Source organism: Haliotis rufescens, unplaced genomic scaffold, assembly GCF_023055435.1.
Source record: "Haliotis rufescens isolate VD_foot unplaced genomic scaffold, xgHalRufe1.0.p SCAF_5, whole genome shotgun sequence".
NCBI lineage: Eukaryota > Metazoa > Mollusca > Gastropoda > Lepetellida > Haliotidae > Haliotis > Haliotis rufescens.
The window spans coordinates 36174515-36197183 of NW_025964223.1; the positions used below are offsets into that span (position 1 = coordinate 36174515).

The 22669-nt window shown below is 39.8% G+C and overlaps 1 protein-coding gene across 2 annotated transcripts in view; it reads right to left on the reverse strand.

The window, feature by feature from the left end:
- LOC124122726 (synaptotagmin-1-like) overlaps positions 1 to 22669 on the reverse strand; it is a 128249-nt gene that overhangs the window by 80256 nt on the left and 25324 nt on the right. The window contains exon 1 of one of the 2 annotated variants that reach the window (XM_046485844.2): positions 6413 to 6521. The exons of the other annotated variant lie outside the window; for it this stretch is intronic. The gene's annotated coding sequence lies outside the window, so the exon portion shown is untranslated. Of the gene's footprint in view, positions 1 to 6412; positions 6522 to 22669 lie in introns of those variants that run through there. 2 annotated transcript variants of the gene reach the window in all.

Genomic DNA, 22669 nt, shown 5'->3' on the forward strand with positions numbered 1-22669 from the left:
ATTGGTGATTTCATAAAGGACAGATACCCGTGATCACTAATATGCAATTTTTGAAATTCATTTCTCGGAGTAAATATCCGAAATTTAGATTCCAAAACATGCTGTAAATAACGCGGCGAGTGGTGATTTAGTCATGTGTAAAAAATGGCGACATTTACGAAGTATCTAATTTTCAGAGGTCATTTTTTGTACTTTTGCTTGGCCTAAAAAGCCATTGAATGATATCACAGAACAGGGAATCTCCCACCTTATTCAAAATTGTGATGTATATTAGTGTGCATTATGTATGTTGAATTTTATTCGACTTCAAAGTGAGGGTTGTAGAGGAAGGACATATATGTCCCTCTGGCATCCAGGGGGTTAATGCCAAAATATATGCATAAGAAATCTTTGTCACAGCTCGTAACCTAGCTCTATGCATCCATAAAGTTCCATATTTTTAATATAGATCGCGATTTCATGCTAAAACGTTCAGAAAACATGATTTAACCCAAACCTTTCGCCAAAGTCTGAAAATTACCGTTGCTGTAATTTGATTGGCTGCCTTAGGTCACGTGCTTAAATTTGACCAATCACGAACCTTGTAGCAGATTTTGTCGGCGAAACATTATAAGTTTTTTTAATGTATACTGACATGGCAGGACGTATGTGTTATTCATACGAAGCTTTGAAAACGGAGGTGTTTCCTCATGTTAGTGAGCGGACAGCCACTATCATCGGGAAATGGGTGATGACAGATATTATTTGTAATTCTTTTTAAAATAATGTTCCAACAACGTAAACAAATGAAAATAATAAAAGAAATAGGTAAGTGGATTTTATGACTTCTTAAATTTGCCGAAAAAATCGTTAAATTTGCGCTAAATTTGGACGTTATGAATGTTTTAGCTTACATTATTTTTTATTTAAAACGAACTTTATATAGTTGTTCATGAATTATTTAAATAATGTAATACACATAACTTTCATATTTATAAACAATAGGATTAATTAGACCTTTCAAATAGTGTATGGCCAAACATGTAGTAGCAAAGACGTTAATTTCAGAAGATAATTCCTTGATAAATGTTGGTTTCATCTATCACACAACAGTCTCTGGGAACTTGGTGTCACAGCAGTAATCTTCTGGTTGGCTGGTGTTGAAAGAGTTCAACGTTGCCCATGCATTTGCTGCCAAAATAGCAGCGTCTTTCATGCATTTCCACCCATGACATGAATATTGTTATGTTGCCATCCTTGCACAAGCTGAGCGCCAAATAAAAGTATCTTAAAAAATTGAGTGATTTTACTTTTATTACGCCAGGATATTTTTTTTCATACCTACCTAACTTTTTAGGACAAAATTCAGGTAAAAAAAAATGTTAGAGGCTTTTTTTTTCTTTTTTTTAGATTGGCCTGCCTCACTTTTGAAATGAGTTTGAAATCCGTAAACCAAGAAATAAAAAAAGTGGCGCCTTACACAAGACACATTTCAAAACTTTTCAACATTTTCAAAAATATTTTTGTGTAGAAGGGAATGTGTACATACTGACAATGGGTTTCAATTGTTTTTCTCAACTACTGCTAGCATGTACCACCTTAAATAGCATGTCAACAACGGTTTAAATGGCATGCCCCATGGTGCCATTATTACACTATTTCAATATACATACTGTGTTACAAGTCAACATACACCCTGTGATACAACATGTCAACATACACCCTGTGTAAAAACATGTCAGCATACCCCCCGTGTAAAAACATGTCAACATACACCTTGTGATACAACATGTCAACATACACCCTGTGTAAAAACATGTCAACATACACCTTGTGATACAACATGTCAACATACACCCTGTGATACAACATGTCAACATACACCATGTGTTATAACATGTCAACATACACCCTGTGTAAAAACATGTCAACATACACCCTGTGATACAACATGTCAGCATACACCCTGTGTAAAAACATGTCAACATACACCCTGTGTAAAAACATATCAACATACACCCTGTGTAAAAACATGTCAATATACACCCTGTGTAAAAACATGTCAATATACATCCTGTGTTACAACATGTCAACATACACCATGTGTTACAACATGTCAACATACACCCTGTGTAAAAACATGTCAACATACATCTTGTGATACAACATATCAACATACACCCTGTGTAAAAACATGTCAACATACACCCTGTGATACAACATGTCAACATACACCATGTGTTACAACATGTCAACATACACCCTGTGTAAAAACATGTCAACATACACCCTGTGATACAACATGTCAACATACACCCTGTGTAAAAACATGTCAACATACACCCTGTGATACAACATGTCAATATACACCCTGTGTTACAACATGTCAATATACACACTGTGATAAAACATATCAACATACACCCTGTGATACAACATGTCAACATACACCATGTGTTACAACATGTCAACATACACCCTGTGTAAAAACATGTCAATATACATCCTGTGTAAAAACATGTCAATATGTTCACATACATCCTGGGATACATGAAGCAATACCTGTATGTCCACATACACTTTGGGATCCATGAATCAATATGTTCACATACATCCTGTGATGCATGAAGCAATACCGGCATGTCCACATACACTCTGGGATACATGAAGCAATACCGGCATGTCCACATACACACTGGGATACATGAAGCATTACCAGAATGTGTACATACACTCTGGGATACATGAAACAATACCGGTATGTCCACATACACCCTGGGATATATGAAGGAATATGTCCACATACACGTTGGATACATGAAGCAATATGTTCACATACATCCTGTGATACATGAAGCAATACCGTCATGTCTACATACACCCTGGGATACATGAAGCAATACCGGCATGTCTACATACACCCTTGGATACATGAAGCAATATGTCCACATACATACTGGGATACATGAAGCAATACCGGTATGTCTACATACACTCTGGGATACATGAAGCAATACCAGTATGTCTAAATACACTCTGGGATACATGAAGCAATACCGGTATGTCCACATACACCCTGGGATACATGAAGCAATATGTCCACATACACCATGGGATACATGAGGCAATACCGGAATGTCCACATACACTCTGGGATACATGAAGCAATACCGGCATGTCCACATACATCCTTGGATACATGAAGCAATATGTCCACATACATCCTGGGATACATGAAGCAATACTGGTATGTCTACATACACTCTGGGATACATGAAGCAATACCGGTATGTATAAATACACTCTGGGATACATGAAGCAATAACGGTATGTCCACATACATCCTGGGATACATGAAACATAACGGCATGTCCACATACACCCTGTGATACATGAAGCAATACCAGGATGTCTACATACAACCTGGGATACATGAAGCAATATGTTCACATACATCCTGGGATACATGAAGCAATACCGGCATGTCTACATACACCCTGGGATACATGAGACAATACCGGCATGTCTACATACACCCTGGGATACATGAGACAATACCGGCATGTCTACATACACCCTGGGATACATGAAGCAATACCGGCATGTCTACATACACCCTGGGATACATGAAGCAATACAGGCATGTCTACATACACCCTGGGATACATGAAGCAATACTGGCATGTCTACATACACCCTGGGATACATGTAGCAATACCGGCATGTCTACATACACCCTAGGATACATGAGGCAATACCGGCATGTCTACATACACCCTGGGATACATGAAGCAATACCAGCATGTCTACATACACCCTGGGATACATGAAATACCGTCATGTCCACATACCCTTTGGGATACATGAAGCAATACTGGCATGTCCACATACACCCTGGGATACATGAAGCAATACCGGTATGTCCACATACACCCTGGGATACATGAAGGAATATGTCCACATACACGTTGGATACATGAAGCAATATGTTCACATACATCCTGTGATACATGAAGCAATACCGGTATGTACACATACAGCCTGGGATACATGAAGCAATACCCGCATGTCGACATACACCCTGGGATACATGAAGCAATACCGGCATGTCTACATACACCCTGGGATACATGAAGCAATACCGGTATGTCGACATACACCCTGGGATACATGAAGCAATACCGGCATGTCTAGATACACCCTGGGATACATGAAGCAATATGTCAACATACACCCTGGGATACATGAGGCAATACCGGTATGTCCACATACATCCTGTGATAAATGAAGCAATACCGGCAAGTCTACATACACCCTGGAATACATGAGGCAATACCGGCATGTCCACATACACCCTGTGATACATGAAGCAATACCGGCATGTCCACATACACCCTGTGATACATGAGGCAATACCGGCATGTCCACATACACCCTGTGATACATGAAGCAATACCGGCATGTCTACATACACCCTGGGATACATGAAGCAATATGTTCACATACATCCTGGGATACATGAAGCAATACCGGCATGTCTACATACACCCTGGGATACATGAGGCAATACCGGCATGTCTACATACACCCTGGGATACATGAAGCAATACCGGCATGTCTACATACACCCTGGGATACATGAAGCAATACAGGCATGTCTACATACACCCTGGGATACATGAAGCAATACTGGCATGTCTATTTACACCCTGGGATACATGAAGCAATACCGGCATGTCTACATACACCCTGGGATACATGAAGCAATACCAGCATTCCTACATACACCCTGGGATACATGAAGCAATACAGGTATGTCGACATACACTCTGGGATACATGAAATACCGGCATGTCCACATACACCCTGGGATACATGAAGCAATAATGGCATGTCTACATACACCCTGGGATACATGAAGCAATACCGGCATGTCTACATATACTCTGGGATACATGAAGCAATACTGGCATGTCTACATACACTCTGGGATAAATGAAATACCGGCATGTCCACATACACTTTGGGATACATGAAGCAATACTGGCATGTCCACATACACCCTGGGATACATGAAGCAATACCGGTATGTCTAAATACACCCTGGGATACATGAAGCAATACCAGCATTCCTACATACACCCTGGGATACATGAAGCAATACAGGTATGTCGACATACACTCTGGGATACATGAAATACCGGCATGTCTACATACACCCTGGGATACATGCAATACCGGCATGTCTACATACACTATGGGATACATGAAGCAATACTGGCATTTCCACATACACCCTGGGATACATGAAGCAATACCAGCATTCCTACATACACCCTGGGATACATGAAGCAATACAGGTATGTTGACATACACTCTGGGATACATGAAATACCGGCATGTCCACATACACCCTGGGATACATGAAGCAATAATGGCATGTCTACATACACCCTGGGATACATGAAGCAATACCGGCATGTCTACATACACTCTGGGATACATGAAGCAATACCAGCATGTCTACATACACCCTGGGATACATGAAATACCGGCATGTCCACATACATTTTGGGATACATGAAGCAATACTGGCATGTCCACATACACCCTGGGATACATGAGGCAATACCGGTATGTCTAAATACACCCTTGGATACATGAAGCAATACCGGTATGCCTAAATACACTCTGGGTAACATGAAGCAATACCGGTATGTCCACATACACCCTGGGATACATGAAGCAATATCCGTATGTCCACATACACCCTGGGATACATGAAGCAATACCGGTATGTCCACATACTCCCTGGGATACATTCATCTGATGACTGAAGGGCTGTCAACATCGTCTCTATCTAGTCTGCTGTAGTCAGCACCAGTCAGGAACTATATATATATGAAGCAATATGTCCACTTACACCATGTGAAGCATGAAACAATATGTCAACATACACCATGTGATGCTCATCTTTAGACTTTTATATTTTATCTATATATATATTTTTTTCTACCTGTCAGTGATTACTCAATATACTGACGTGAATAACAGCCAGGAACAGACACATTTTGATGAGTGTTTTATACAGACAGCTTTCTGCTAGTGCTGAATTAATTACATATGTTGACAAAATCAGTACTTTCTACTGTACCATACTGAGTTAGGTATTTGTTAGAAACTTACACACAATCAAGTTTGACTAGTTTCTTCAGAGTAATTCCTGCCAAAGAATAACAAAATTCCCTCGTATCTCCAAGAGGTCTTCATCATTGTGAGGAGGCCAGCTGCCATTGCCCATATGATTACTGAGCTAGAATGTCACCATATTCTTCCATCCACTGACTTCCACAGAGGAGGAACAATTACTACCACTTCCCAAGGTGGCCCAACACTTCAAACCACAGAATGGGAAGACAGTCACATGACTTACCTGTAACACTGACTTTACAGCAGAGTGTCTACACACAGGAATCTCACCCTTCATTCATGCATTAATAATGATGCCAGCCAGTCAGCCAACAGTGCTCTCCCTTTACTTGATGGGCTATAACTATTCACATATTTAATAAGCTCTACAGGAGCCAGCCACAGTCAAAATGTGATGTGTCTTCAATGACTATTCAGCTTTAGCTATGGATTACAAGTTATAAACTAATGCAGTCTTTTTCACTCAAAGACCTTTTTCTCAATTACTATTTATTTAAAGTTTGAGACATGATGGGCTTTATTACCAATCAGGTTAGAAATAACCAAGTTCATGAAAATCATATATGCGCTTGTGCAAATATCACTTCACACACCAGTGTAGTGTTTGCTTCATCCCAACATCACTGTTGATGTCATATAAATCTTATTGTGACTTAAGGTCAAAATGACGTCACACTAGAAAAGACATCATAGCTGATGATTATTTATGCCATTCAGCAATTGTGGTCTAAGAGCGGTTGTGATAGGTGCATTTTTATCTAAAGGGGAGCTGAAAAGGATTAAGAAAGGATTAAGTATTGAGGACTGACCTACATACATGTCATCACAAGGACTGACCTTCATACATGTCATCACAAGGACTGACCTACATACATGTCATCACAAGGACTGACCTACATACATGTCATCACACGGACTGACCTTCATACATGTCATCAGAAGTACTGTCCTACATACATGTCATCACAAGGACTGACCTACATACATGTCATCACAAGGACTGACCTACAAACATGTCATCACAAGGACTGACCTACATACATGTCATCACAAGGACTGTCCTACATACATGTCATCACAAGGACTGACCTACATACATGTCATCACAAGGACTGTCCTACATACATGTCATCACAAGGACTGACCTACATACATGTTATCACAAGGACTGTCCTACATACATGTCATCACAAGGACGGACCTTCATACATGTCATCACAAGGACTGACCTACACACATGTCATCACAAGGACTGTCCTACATATATGTCATCACAAGGACTGTCCTACATACATATCATCACAAGGACTGACCTACATACATGTCATCACAAGTACTGTCCTACATACATGTCATCACACGGACTGACCTTCATACATGTCATCACAAGTACTGTCCTACATACATGTCATCACAAGTACTGTCCTACATACATGTCATCACAAGGACGGACCTTCATACATGTCATCACAAGGACTGACCTACACACATGTCATCACAAGGACTGTCCTACATATATGTCATCACAAGGACTGTCCTACATACATATCATCACAAGGACTGACCTACATACATGTCATCACAAGTACTGTCCTACATACATGTCATCACACGGACTGACCTTCATACATGTCATCACAAGGACTGACCTACATACATGTCATCACAAGTACTGTCCTACATACATGTCATCACAAGGACTGACCTACATACATGTCATCACAAGGACTGTCCTATGTACATGTCATCACAAGGACAGACCTACATACATGTCATCACAAGGACTGACCTACATACATGTCATCACAAGTACTGTCCTACATACATGTCATCACAAGTACTGTCCTACATACATGTCATCACAAGGACTGACCTACATACATGTCATCACAAGGACTGACCTACATACATGTCATCACAAGGACTGACCTACATACATGTCATCACAAGTACTGTCCTACATACATGTCATCACAAGGACTGACCTACATACATGTCATCACAAGTACTGTCCTACATACATGTCATCACACGGACTGACCTTCATACATGTCATCACAAGGACTGACCTACATACATGTCATCACAAGGACTGACCTACATACATGTTATCACAAGGACTGTCCTACATACATGTCATCACAAGGACTGACCTTCATACATGTCATCACAAGGACGAACCTTCATACATGTCATCACAAGGACTGACCTTCATACATGTCATCAGAAGTACTGTCCTACATACATGTCATCACAAGGACTGTCCTACATACATGTCATCACAAGGACTGACCTACATACATGTTATCACAAGGACTGTCCTACATACATGTCATCACAAGGACTGACCTTCATACATGTCATCACAAGGACGAACCTTCATACATGTCATCACAAGGACTGACCTTCATACATGTCATCAGAAGTACTGTCCTACATACATGTCATCACAAGGACAGACCTTCATACATGTCATCACAAGGACAGACCTTCATACATGTCATCACAAGGACTGACCTACATACATGTCATCACAAGGACTGACCTACATACATGTCATCACAAGGACAGACCTTCATACATGTCATCACAAGGACTGACCTACATATGGGTATGCTTGGACGCCGAGCTGAATGGACGTGTTTTTTGTAGCTCCTCCAGACAAGGGTTATGTAATGACATAAGCCCACAAGGGCGAAACAGTATGATGCATACTACAGCCTTGTGAGAAAGTGGACGATAATAATTGTGAATTACTGGAGATTCGTGATGCATTACCCTGAGATATTTGGACTATTTTGTGATTGACCACTGGACATCTCAATGTAAGGTTAAAACAATCCTTCTTTATACCTTTATATTGACAATGAGTCAAAGTGCTCAAGCGTACTCAACACAACTGCCAGATGAACTGGACTACAATATATTGAAGCAGCTTGAAGAGATAATTGGCGAAAATGATAGAAAGACTTGTGAGCAGAAATTGGTTGACGCCTATGATAATGATGATACATGTTACAGTTAATCAGTGCATATGATGAAAAGAGCGATGAAGTGAAAAGGTGTACGGTTGTGATTCAGACACTTCGTTCAAATGAACAGTCAATGAAGACGGACTTAATTCAATTACGTAATCAACTCAAACAGAAAGAGACTGAGTTACTTGAATTGAGAGGAAATGTGAAAGAAACAATTATATCAATTGACAAGAATGTGCGCATTGTTGATGGAAAAATAGATTGCATGAACACGAGAAACAAACTTTTATATTCGGAGACTGTTACGAAGGGAAGCCCAAATTCCAACAGACCTATTTCCCCACCCATTCAAAGGACCGATTACACGAGTATAGACTCTCGTCAATTCCCAAGCCTCCCATTCAGACCTCAGACTCATGACAATGCAGGCAGTAAAGACCCAAGCTCTAAAGACACTTCCCCCGAGCCGCTCATTGTCAAGCATGATGGCGTCGACAGACAAAAGCAAACTGAACCTGTAAACAATGTAAAGGAGTCAAGAAATGTTACATTCAATAATCAGTGGGAAAAGTCTTTTGCCGGTGTCTATAGAAATAGAAACAAAAGACTGGTCCTAAGCTATGTCAGAGCTGACGAACCATTTGACGTTGTTAAAGATGCTATATGTAACTATGCTAAGAATCGTGATGTAACTATCACAAATGTGAGACTCATGAAACACTGGGAAGGGCGACGCAATCCTACCTTCACCATTCGAATAACTGTCCCACAGCAATGTGCAGATATCATCTTGGATGATGACTGCTTCTGGCCCGAAAACGTTAATTGTCGTGAGTGGCTACCGAATAATGTGTGGTACAATGATGATAAGGCTGAACATTAATAATGTTGATGAACAATTTTAGACTTGCGACATATATACTTGTTCTAATGGCAATCATTCGCATGATTACGTGGAATGTGCGTGGGGCATTGAATTGCTTAGATGAAATTCGCTCAAAACTAATGAGCTGTGACATTATGGTTATTACCGAACACTGGCTGGACGACACACGTGAATCTCTACTCTATGACTTAGATGATGACTTTAACGTCTTTGTTAAATGTCAGCATGACCACTTATCTCAAAGAGGCGCAGGGGGTATAGCCATATTTATTCGTAAAAGTACATGTCGGAGGTCGTCAGCAATCAGTATACCTTCAAGCGAGCATATCATTGGGGCTAAACTCTTCATTAATAAATGCCCTTTGTATATAATTGGTGCTCGCCTTCCCTCATCTAACGTATTAGATAGTGTATACATAGAAGAACTTAATAATGTACTGGAGATTTATGATAGATGTTCTCATCAAGGGGAGACAATTCTTCTAGGTGATTTTAATGCAGACCTGCGTCATGGAATTATATTGAAACGCAGTGCGAAATATCTGCAAAGAGTGCTCACTGAACGGAATCTAATTTCTGTCGTACCCCTTGACGATAATGCCTTTTTTACCTTCACAAGTAAATGTAAAACTATAAGAAGTATGATAGATTATGTGTTTATTAATCTCCAACATGTTAGTAACGTTGTTGGTTATACTTTAGATACTGGTGTTCAATACTCAGTATCAGACCATTGTCCGATATGCCTATGTCTGAGTACAGATTCCCAGCCATGCCACTATGGCGGTGAACATCTTAACTGGCGTAAAGCTAATGACGTAGACTTTATGTTATACCGATATGAAACTGAAAACTATTTTAGATGTGCTCAGTTTGACGAAACTCAGTACGCATCTCCTCATGAATACATCAAAAGTTATCACAACTATATCCTACAATCGTTACATGCTGCAGCTAAACTAAGTATACCATCTTCAAAATTCCAATCTCATCTAAAACCATACTGGAAAAAAGATAATTTAAATACGTTGCATCGTACAATGCGACAACGCCGTAGTGAATGGATCTATAATGGTAAATCTCATGATAAAGAGGATGCAAATTACATTGAGTATAAAAGAGCAAAACGTATCTTTAGGAAGCAGCATCGCCGTTCCAAACAACAGCTGAAAGACGAAAAGTTTCAGGAAATATATGAAGCAGCTGAGGTTGATATAACAGAGTACTTTAGAGTAACCAAGAAATATAAAAGAAAGAAGGAACAAACCCAGACGCTTGTGTATAATGAAGAGTCCTGTAATACACAGGAAGGAATTTGTAATCTGTTTTCCAAATATTTCAAGGATTTATCAATGCCAAATCATGATATCAATTTTGACTCAGATTTTACTGATTATGTGAATATTCGCATGGAACAGATTGAAAATGATTCGCATAATGACCAAGGGAACAGTGACGTTAGTTCCACGTTGATTTGTCCTTTCACATCTGATGAGTTATTGACTATAAAACGTCTAAAAAGTGGAAAATCGCCTGGTCCCGATGGCATAGTTAATGAACATATCAAATACTCTGGTAGATCTATTATCAATCACCTTGTTATATTCTATAATAAAATTGTTTCTCATGAATATGTACCTAAAATGTTTAACGTTGGAAAGATTTTACCTATCCATAAAGGCCATGGTAAATGTAAAGATGACCCCACTAACTACAGAGGTATTACCCTCACTCCAGTATTAAGTAAACTGTTCGAAAGACTTCTGCTGAATAGAATTGAAGAGTGGGCAAACAAATCTAAAGGCTTCCCCCACCGCTTTCAATTTGGATTTAGGAGAGGGGCTGGGGCAGAAACTGCCCTGTTTACATTAATGGAAAGCATAGCTTATTATAACGAAAGACAGTCTCCAGTTTATTGCGCTTTTCTCGACAACGAGAAAGCTTTTGACAGAGTCTGGCTTAATGGTCTTTTTTTCAAACTGTATAACTTTGGTATGAATGGAAAATTATGGCGACTTTTACGCACAATATATACCTCAATGCAGTCATGTGTAAGCATTGGAGGTTTTACCTCAAATGTGTTTCATGTTAAGCAAGGTGTTGGTCAAGGTCGCGTTTTATCGGGATGGCTTTTTACTCTATATATTAACGACTTGTTGTATTCACTTGATGATGTAGTCACAAGGACTGTCCTACATACATGTCATCACAAGGACTGACCTACAAACATCTCATCACAAGGACTGACCTACATACATGTCATACATGTATGTAGGTCAGTCCTTATGATGACATATATGTAGGATAGTCCTTGTGATGACATGTATGAAGGTCAGTCCTTGTGATGACCTGTTTGTAGGACAGTCCTTGTGATGACATATATGTAGGACAGTCCTTGTGATGACATGTATGTAGGACAGTCCTTGTGATGACGTGTGTAGGTCAGTCCTTGTGATGACATGTACATAGGTCAGTCCTTGTGATGACATGTACATAGGACAGTCCTTGTGATGACATGTTTGTAGGTCAGTCCTTGTGATGACATGTATAAAGGTCAGTCCTTGTGATGACATGTATGTAGGTCAGTCCTTGTGATGACATGTACATAGGTCAGTCCTTGTGATGACATGTACATAGGACAGTACTTGTGATGACATGTATGTAGGACAGTACTTGTGATGACATGTATGTAGGACAGTCCTTGTGATGACATGTATGTAGGTCAGTCCTTGTGATGACATGTATGTAGGTCAGTCCTTGTGATGACATGTATGTAAGAGTCCTTGTGATGTCATGCACATTCCCCCATTTCTTGCCCTATAAAAGTCCACCAATGCATTTCAAGTCCACGTTAGGACCATATACAGGTTCCAGCAACGGGACCAGACCACCAACACTACAGATGACCGACCACGTAGTGGAAGACCAAGGGGCACTACCCGACATCAGGTCAGATTGTGTGACAGCATCTTCAAGATCGCTTTGTTACTGCTGCGGAAACTGCTCGACAGACCATGGGTACACACCAGCGACACATTAATGCGTCGACGATTGACGAGCAGACACCTCCACTGTCACAGGCCACACCGAGGACCCATTCTGACACAAAGTCATCGCCGGGACCGTCTTCAGTGGGCAACAAAGCACCAGCATTAGTGCCACCAGCAGTGGAGTAGAGTCCCCTTCTCAGACGGGAGCCGTTACTGCCGTTACTGCCGTTACTGTATCTCAACAGCAGATGGCAGAGAGAGAGTCTGGTTACGACGCGGGTAACGTTATTCGGATACTTGTGCTGTTGAGAGAGACTTCGGGTGGTCCAACATCATTGTGTGGGGTGGAATTGGTCTTGCACAGAGGGTCGGTCCTGTGGTCTTCCAGAACATCGGTCCAGGGAGAGACAATGGTGTCACAGCAGCTTGGTACATTGATCAAGTCTTGAGACCACACGCCATACCTCATTTGGCACATCGCTGCAACCACGAGTTTCAGCATGATAACGCCCGTGCCCACACTGCGAGAGCAACAAGAAACTTCCTCCAGCAGAATGGCATCAGAACCATGCACTGGCCTGCCCTCAGTCCCAATTTAAATCCAATTGAGCACCTGTTGGATGAGATTCAAAGACGGCTGAATGACGCCCAACCAAGGCCGACAACTGCAGCTGAACTGCGTCAGGTGTTCCTCAGGGGGTGGGCCCAAGTGCCTATGGCCTTCATCAACCGCCTCATCCATTCCATGTATCGACGTTGCACGGCAGTCATCAATGCACATGGCAGACACATGAGATACTGACTTGTGATGCCATTTTCTCAGAGACTAGTGTTGTGTTTCACTTTAAGAACATTTGACATTTTAATTTCAACCTTGATAATCAGTTTTGCCAAGTTTCATCTTCTTAATATGTCTCAAAGTATGTTTACAGTGTTTGGACAAATAAAGTTTCTCAAATATCCGGGGTGATGTTTCTTTTGCAGTTCAGTATATATTGTTTATTGTTGTCTGCATTTTGTGAATATGAAAAAATATCTCAAGTGGTAAGTATAGACATCACTTTCCTATTTCTGAGGTTTCACGTTTAAATTAAACATGGATAGCAAACTTGGTCATCAGTTTAGTTAATAAACCATTCAAGTCACAAAATGTGTTTTAATTTCTAAATACAATTTTAGTGAGTATCTGACAAGTATCAAAGTTAATTTATAAAATATGAAACCTCTCCTGTTTTCTTATACTATAAGAGTTTGAAGAATGACTTAATTAAAATATCATCACGAGCACATGAAACAAATTATGATTTTTTTATTTCCTAACCTCTTTAGTAACTTTAACATTGCGTGAGTATGTGATTTGTTTCACATGACAGTAATCTTCAAGAGAAATACTATTATTTTTACTGTAATTTTAGAAACTGAGACACAAAATTAGTTCAGGAATGTTTTGAAAATAGGATACAACCAGACTCTTCCAGCCTTCTACAATCTAGAGTATCATTTATAATTATAACATGAAAATGTATGGATTTTATTTCATCTCACCAAAACCATATCCATTCTTCATCAAATAGTTATGAATGTTTTTCAGACATGGCATCACATATTTTTGGGGTCAAACTAAAGTCATGTACACCTTGCCCTTTAACTATACTTAGAGGCTGTAGATCCCCCACACACACATACATCATTTTGCCTGTTAAACAGGTATATAATTTCCTATCCAGAGGTTTCCGTTTAAATGTACCAAAGCCGTGTTTTACTTTGCTCAGGGAACTCGAGATTGATTTGTTTCATACGGAGATGTTTATGCACCAGGTCAGATGGTCTTTCTGTGTATCATGGGGCAGTTTCCTTTCAGCCGTATCAAGGTAAAAGTATGTGCTGGAACATTTCTCTTCCTTTTCATCGGACTTCCACAGTCCTATGTACAGCTACCGAGGTTTATCTGTCCTTCTCAACAAATTTCACAAGCTCCTTCCCAGCGTGTGACACCTTCGCTACACTCTCGGTAACATCGCTGCCACCAGTGTGGGCGCGGCCATTTCCAGAATCTTGAAGTTTGCCCTCTAACCCCAAATGTAGTAACGTTTATACTTTTGTTTATGTCTTTGGGAATGCCATCATATTTCATTTTGAAAAGGTTTATGACTGACCATGTTTTCAAGATGAATTTACTTTGTTGTTTTAATAATCAGATTGGTTTGACATTGCAGACTAACGGAAAATCAACCAACTACTCCCTCACATTCTTACTATATCAATAACATGATAGTTTTAATGAAACAGAAATTCAAATTGACAAACAAAGAAAGTAATTTAGCAGTGATATATTTGGCGTCACGACAGTCATCACTTGTTTGTAAACATAACAGTCATTCAGTTGCGAGTTCAACTCCAAGCATGGTTGTGGTCACCTATCACAGTGGGGAGTTATGACTGGTGGCAGCGATAGTATAGACAGCCCTGCAAACGGGCTATCGCTGTGAGGAGCGTTCAAATTTCATTATCTCCCTTTGTCGTGTAGTGTAGGCCTTTAAAACAGTCTCAAGTCCACTTATACCCAACCCATTGCTGGGCACGAGTACCCATCGAAATGTCATAGCAACTGATTTACGACACCCCTTGTCTGAAGAACATTTAATTGCAAAGGCTCATTACCCTGGAGCCATGACATATACATGCCTTGAAACACTTAATTGCTGTTATTTATAACATGCTAATCCTAATTGTTAATCCCCATTTTTGTGTACATTGACCGTCTGCCATCCTGAACGAGATGTGCAAGTATGTCACTGATGAATTACTGTTATATTTATATTTATTACTTACTAAATGTCAGGTGATCTTGGCTACATATAAGCCTTGGTCCAGAGAGATTGGAAAAGAAAAAAGAGGGTGGGTGCTCCGGGGCACCTAGACAACAACCACTACCACTATGTGCTGACCTGGCACATAGTGTCTTTTGTATGTATATATCTACATGTATAAAGTAAAACTGTATATACCGCAAGCCATCGTCTCTTCCTACTGAGAACCATACGTCCGCCCCTTGCATATACGAGTATGCAAATTATTCATTAATCAACGCCAGCCCACACGCGTTGTTAACAGCCCTACATGTGATGTACTAAAGATATTCATGTGATGGACCAAAGACATTCATGTGAAATCATTTTTAAGGAAAACGTTGTTTCATGTTTAAATTTGTGCCGGAAAGAAAGGAAATATATGATCATGAAAACTTTCCCTCAGGTTTTACACAAAACAGTTCATCAAAAATATTCTGTCTCAAACAAAACTCCAAGGTCCCATCCGCAGGATATTAAAGGGGATCTCATCTCTGACAATTTGTGAGTAATTCTGCAGGGTGAAGTGTTACCTTTGTAAGGAATCTTTTTCTTTGGATACCTGGATGATATCCTAGAAATTTTGACTAGTTCGCGACCTTAGCATAAGCGTATTTGCCATTTTTATTGACATTATAAAGGGTGTGTTATGATCAACAAAAATTAAAACACAGTTTTGTCTTGTAATTAATAAGGAAATGTAGGCATATTTGGGTATCGCATCGGAAATGGTGACAAAGTTTTAATAAGTCACTTGCTTGGTATTCTGCAATTTTCGTTTTCACTATTTTGATTTATAACACAAACTAATGATTTCCCCTGAGCTTTACAGTCAATGTGTAAAATCAGTCAAAGTATGAATGACTGAAATTTTCACACAACATTTCAGTTATTTTGGAAACTGAAAAACTGGCCATATATTTTATTTCTTTGAGAGGCATTTAGAAGTTGGAGTACAGTGTTAGAACCTACGTCGAAACATCACCGAAATTGTAATAAAGAAGTTGTTCATCCATAAATCTTATTCTTACTCATATATTTTATTATGATATCAAATTTCAAACATTTTGATGTTTAATTTTATCACCCAGGGACTGAAAATGATGTCAATTGAAGTCAATGTATATTGTAATATATTTTGGCTTCTAATCCTAGCATAATGAGTCTAATATGACATTTTAAGCACTTTTGAAGATTTTAATAATTTTTAGCCAAAATGCAACATAAACGGATCTATTTAGGCATTTTATAAATTGCCTAATACCCCCATTACACCGGACGGCGACCTTTCTGCGACCGTTCTGCATTCTTAAGTTTTGCCAGGTCGGTGTTGAAGGCAGAGGGGTCGCAGAACGGTCGCGTAGAGCGCACAAGGGAGGCAGAGGGAATGCTCAGCCATCGCCAAGAGCGCCACTGTCGCTGAAAAGTTTTGAACCTGCTTAAAAATGTCGCAGTGAGATCGCCGTCGATGTAAGTCGCTCAAGGGAGGCAGAACGGAGGCAGAGGGAACGCAGAAAGGAGGCAGAGGCATCGCCATGGTCGCAGAGAGAACGCACAGAGGTCGCTGAATGGTCTTCATATGAATCTGTGATGTAATCCTGTTTACCTTGTGCCTTCTCTCTGTGTCCTCTCTGCGACCTCTCTGCCTTTATTCGCCGACCATAACGACTATTGTACGTCCTCGGCGATCCCTGTGCCTCCTTTCTGCGTCTCCTCTGCCTTCATAAAGCCACGTGTTATTTCTAAAAATAGAGCATGACAGCTTTAAATAGCAGATAATATGTATAAATAGAGTATTAGAGTCATTCTATTGCAGACGCTCAGAGACCACGGGTCGATAAAAATGCCTCCAAAAACTAGAGCAAAAATACGTAGATGTGTAAGGGGTGATGTAGAACCTCAAACCAATAAGGATGACGTAAATGAAGAAATCCAAACACCAATTGAAAGTGGTTCAGGCGCTCAGCAACAATCGGAAGTAAATACCCAGGGTAGAAATGAAATACCAGCTACAAGTTGTCTAAAATGCGCGCGTCGTGGTCCTGACAATGAAAGACAACAGGGTGTAATTGAATCAACTAGTGAATCCGAAGTATCTGACAGCACAGCACTGGAAAAGAGAAAGAAAAAAGAGAAGGTGACATCAACTATGACAATACAAGAAGAAGAGTCAATGGTAGAATGGCTCAGGGATCATCCAGAGTTCTATGACAAAAGAATGATTGACTATAAAAATGTACAAAAAAAAGAATCATTGTGGAAAGATAAAGCCAACGAGTTTAATAAAGATGTCACGCTCTTAAAAGTGTGGTAAAAAAGTCTTAGAACACGTCTTGGAAGACTCTTGAAGACAAAGTCTGGACAAGCGGCAGACCAAGAGCTGACTGAACGGGATAGATGGATACTCAGTAACCTAGAGTTTCTAAGCGTCCACATTGAACGTGTTCACAGGCGGACGTTAGTCAGTGTGAGTATTTGTTATTGTATTGTTTTGCACATTTTCAAACACATTTTCATTTGTGTATCTCATTGAAAATTCATGACCAACTTCTTATGTATATTTTTCCAGCTTGACCAGTGCACAGCCCCTCAAGATGTCACAGCGTCGACAACAGAACATGCTGGAGTTACTCAGTCTGAATCATGACTGTTGGCGACGATGTCAAAAAGACATGCTACAACTGTTGATGTGGTACATTGATGACAATGAGTCAACTCGCAGATCAGAACCCATGTCATCTGCTAGAATTCCACCTCCTGCACATTCTGCGCCATCAAGCTACCCTGGAACGTCATCAACATCATGTGGTCAGCATATGTGGCAGCCCCCGCCCAGCCAGTGGCCAACACAGGTGAATAATCGCAATTCAGTCTGGGGTTCAATGGATCCACACTGGTTGCAGCAGGAGTTTCCCCAGATAAACTTGATCATCACCACGTCCATGGATAACTACTCCATCAAGCACACCAGAAACGTCACGGTTGAGCCTTCTCCAAGATGTTGATACTAACACTCTACAGGTCGTCAATCACTCAGTCACAACAAGAACTGGTAATGGAGGTCACACTCAAGGTCGTCGTCTAGTTGACCAGACTCTGAAAACTCCCCAACTGCGATTGAATGCAAGTGACTCTGATTAGGGCAAGTTATGTTCATATTGACCATTTTAGACTCATACATTGTTACAATATGTACCATATGCATATCCCTTATGTTCTTATTTTTATCTTCTAAATGGTGTTTTATGTAAAATGTCCTAACATATTTCAAAGGTGTTTGTAATTAATATTTGATAAACAGCGTTTTACCTGGACACTTGTTTTACAGTATGTAATATATTTATATTGCCTGCTTTAAAAAAGCTTAACGACTGATGTTATTATATATACATTCTGGAAACATATTGTGTTGACTGTTCCTACGGATGTGTATTGATGCTTCAATAATTGGTGTTGTTTTACATTTAATTAGCGTTATATTTGAACTTCAAATATCTTTATTTTCTCTTTTTTTCATTTCAGTGTTCAATTTATTGTAAACTTTCATTAGAGTGTTCATAGCAATGCTTGCTATGCTTTTTCTGATTAAATAAAGTTTATTCAAGCATGTTTCACTTCACTTATTCTAAGAGTTTGTTTCATTTGATATAAAATTAATTTAAGCATTCTCAACATATTTGTTTTAATAATTTGTTTAATAACATTAAAAACAACAAATGAATTAATATGTTGGTAACTCAGAGAAAATAAATAATAAATAGAGACAATAACAACCGTTTCCAAATGTACAAAATGCTACCAATTTAAAATTTATCAGTTAAGTATGATTAACTCCATACCAAGTGTCACATAACTTTTCAAATCATGCTGTCCTGCCAAGGTACAGATCCAGCTGCACTGTTAAAATACAACTTGAGATACTCTCACACTTGAGATCGACATCACACATGTTTACTAGCTGTCGCCAGTTTCCAGGAATAAGGTTATGATTCTCATCCTCTGTATCAAGTGCTGCATTTTGTAGAGCTGGATATCTCGTGCGCATTAAATTGTGCAGACAGATTCATGCTTCTACAACATCCTGTACAAATTTTGGTAACAGCTGCATTGTTGTGAGGAATACTTGGAAACGCTGAGCTAAAATGCCGAAAGCATTCTCTACCACGCGTCTACCACGAGAAATACGGTAATTGAAGATACGCTGCTCTTTAGTCAGTCCTCTTGTAGAGTAAGGTTTTATCATGTATGTCCTAAGAGCAAATGCGTCATCACTTAGAATGAAGAATGAAATGTCCATGTCATCATGTGGCAGAGGCTCCGAAACTGGAAAATTGATTGTATCGTCTTCAAGACATTCCTTCAATTCAGATTCATTAAATATCTGGGAATCTGACATCGAACCAAACCCGCCAACATCACACCATAGAAATTTATAGTTAGCATCCACCAACGCAAGGAGCACAATAGAAAAGAATCCTTTGTAATTGTAATACAAGCTTCCTGTGTTTTGGGGACATCGCAAGGTCACATGTTTTCCATCAATAGCACCACATGCATGAGGTACATTCCATCGGTTCTTAAAGTCATCTGCAACTGTCTTCCACTCATTGGGGTTTCTTGGACATTGGACAACTTCGTTCTTGTACTCTTCTCGGATTGCTCTAGTACAAACCTCAGGTACAAATACAGAGATAGTGCTTCGTGATATACGATACTGGTATTGTAGCGAAGGATACTTGTCTCCTGTAGCAAGGTATCGGAGAGTCACAGCAAGTTTAAGACCAGGGTCCAAACTTTCTCTGTAATTAGTATTTTGTCTTAATATTCTTGGGCTTACTCTTTGAAGTATTTCATCAAAAATTCTTGGTTCCATTCTAAGGTAATTGAAAAATGAACCTTCGTCCTCCAAACGTAGCTCGTGCAACAATTGGCTATAATGTCCGAATTGGAACCTTCTTTGATGCGTCAACCATGGGCGAACCCACCAGGTTCTCATTTTCCTTCTTCGTCTGTTCAGTTTGCGTTCCATTATACCAATACTCATTTGGTGTAACAACAGTGCTTGATGACCTTGTATGATAGCAATTTTCAAGCGCTGGTTGTCCATCACTAGTTGTATCACCAGGAGCTGACATAGACTGTTAAAAAATCGTCTGCAGATGAGCCTTTTATAGTCAGGATGTTCAGCTGTCGCAAAGAAGGCAGAAGCATCGCTGAATGGTCGTTCGGCGATCGCCTAGGAGGCAGAGGCATCGCTGAAAGGTCGTTGAGCGATCGCCATTGGTCGTAGAGGGGTGGCAGCGCGGTAGTTAGTTGCAATAAGGAGGCAGAGGGGAGGCAGAGGGAACGCAGAGGGAGCGCAGAGATATCTCACAGTGAACGCCTAGGTCGTTCAGGGAACGCAGTGACATTGACAAAAGTAACATATTTAGTCGCAGAAGGAAGGCAGAACGGTGGTAGGAGCGATTACACCAAAAGAGAGTTTTCTTGAGTATGGCGACCCCACTGCGCTCTAGTCAAATTTTAGGACGCAGAAGGAGCGCAGAGCGATCGCCGTTTGGTGTAATGGCCCCTTAAGTGAATAACATTTTACACATTGGCTGATTTACACATATTGACTGTTACATATACACGCCTACAATAGTACAAACAAAAAGGCTTGTGAAAACAATGACTTAGTGTTGTCTGTCTCGCATCTAAGAACTTCCCAATGGTAAAGTAGATGAACAAGAATGATTCTGTTCGATGTCACAGCAGATGAATGAAATAAAATGCAAATATCATAAGTAAAACCAACAAAAGTTACCCTGTTCAAGGAATGTATCTGTCAATATCCACATAAAGGAACAATATCCTGTACAAAGAAACTTGTTCGATGTCACATGTCTTTGTAACAATCTAATATCTTAAAATATATATAGCATTTTTGGATTTAACAACTCGTGTCCATTTCTAAACTGATCACCTAAGTTTATTTGACATAAGTGTCACTGGTCAGCTGAGATAGCACACGTGACAGCTATTTTCACGATGCCTATGGTTCTTTAAAAACATCCATTGAGTTAAATGAGCACTCAACACATGCACAATCGGTTAATCCTTTGATCAATGTTTTTGCAACTCAACTGATTATTCCTCTCCCGTTGTGCTGGATACATTCACCATATCAGATATGGATTTGTAACCCAATCTTAGATTGAATAATTACCACGGACATGTAAAGAAATGCCAAATGGAAACCACTGATTGCTGTATATCCTAGACACTCTCAGTGGCAGGGATAAACTTTATTCTAACATGAATTTGAAAATAACATGATTCTGATTGGTCAATCGGAGGTTGTCAAATCACAATAAACCCCCTCTGATTAAAACACCTGATTCGACAGCCACATCATCGCAGAAGCTAAAACTCATAGAATAGTACTTCTTTTCAGTCATTGTCAGTTGGCATATATAAAGTATTACATCTACAATTATAGGTTATGAAAAGAAAGAAATCTACATAGAGAATGTATTTTAAGTTTTGGGGACAACAGAGAGCTTGGAATTTGGCACTTTTCTATATACGACTGTGACTTCATATCTTTTGCGTCACAATGAGCGATATGACGTCATATTGGTGATGCTTAGTTTTCTTTTGGGGATCGAGCCCGCCTCATGTTAGCTGACCAAGTTGCCTTGCAGATGTGCTTTCAATGCCTGTCACATGGTCAAGTGAAGAATTATGGTGTCACTGTTTGAGCATATACAGTGCCATATTTTGTTTAAAGGCTTT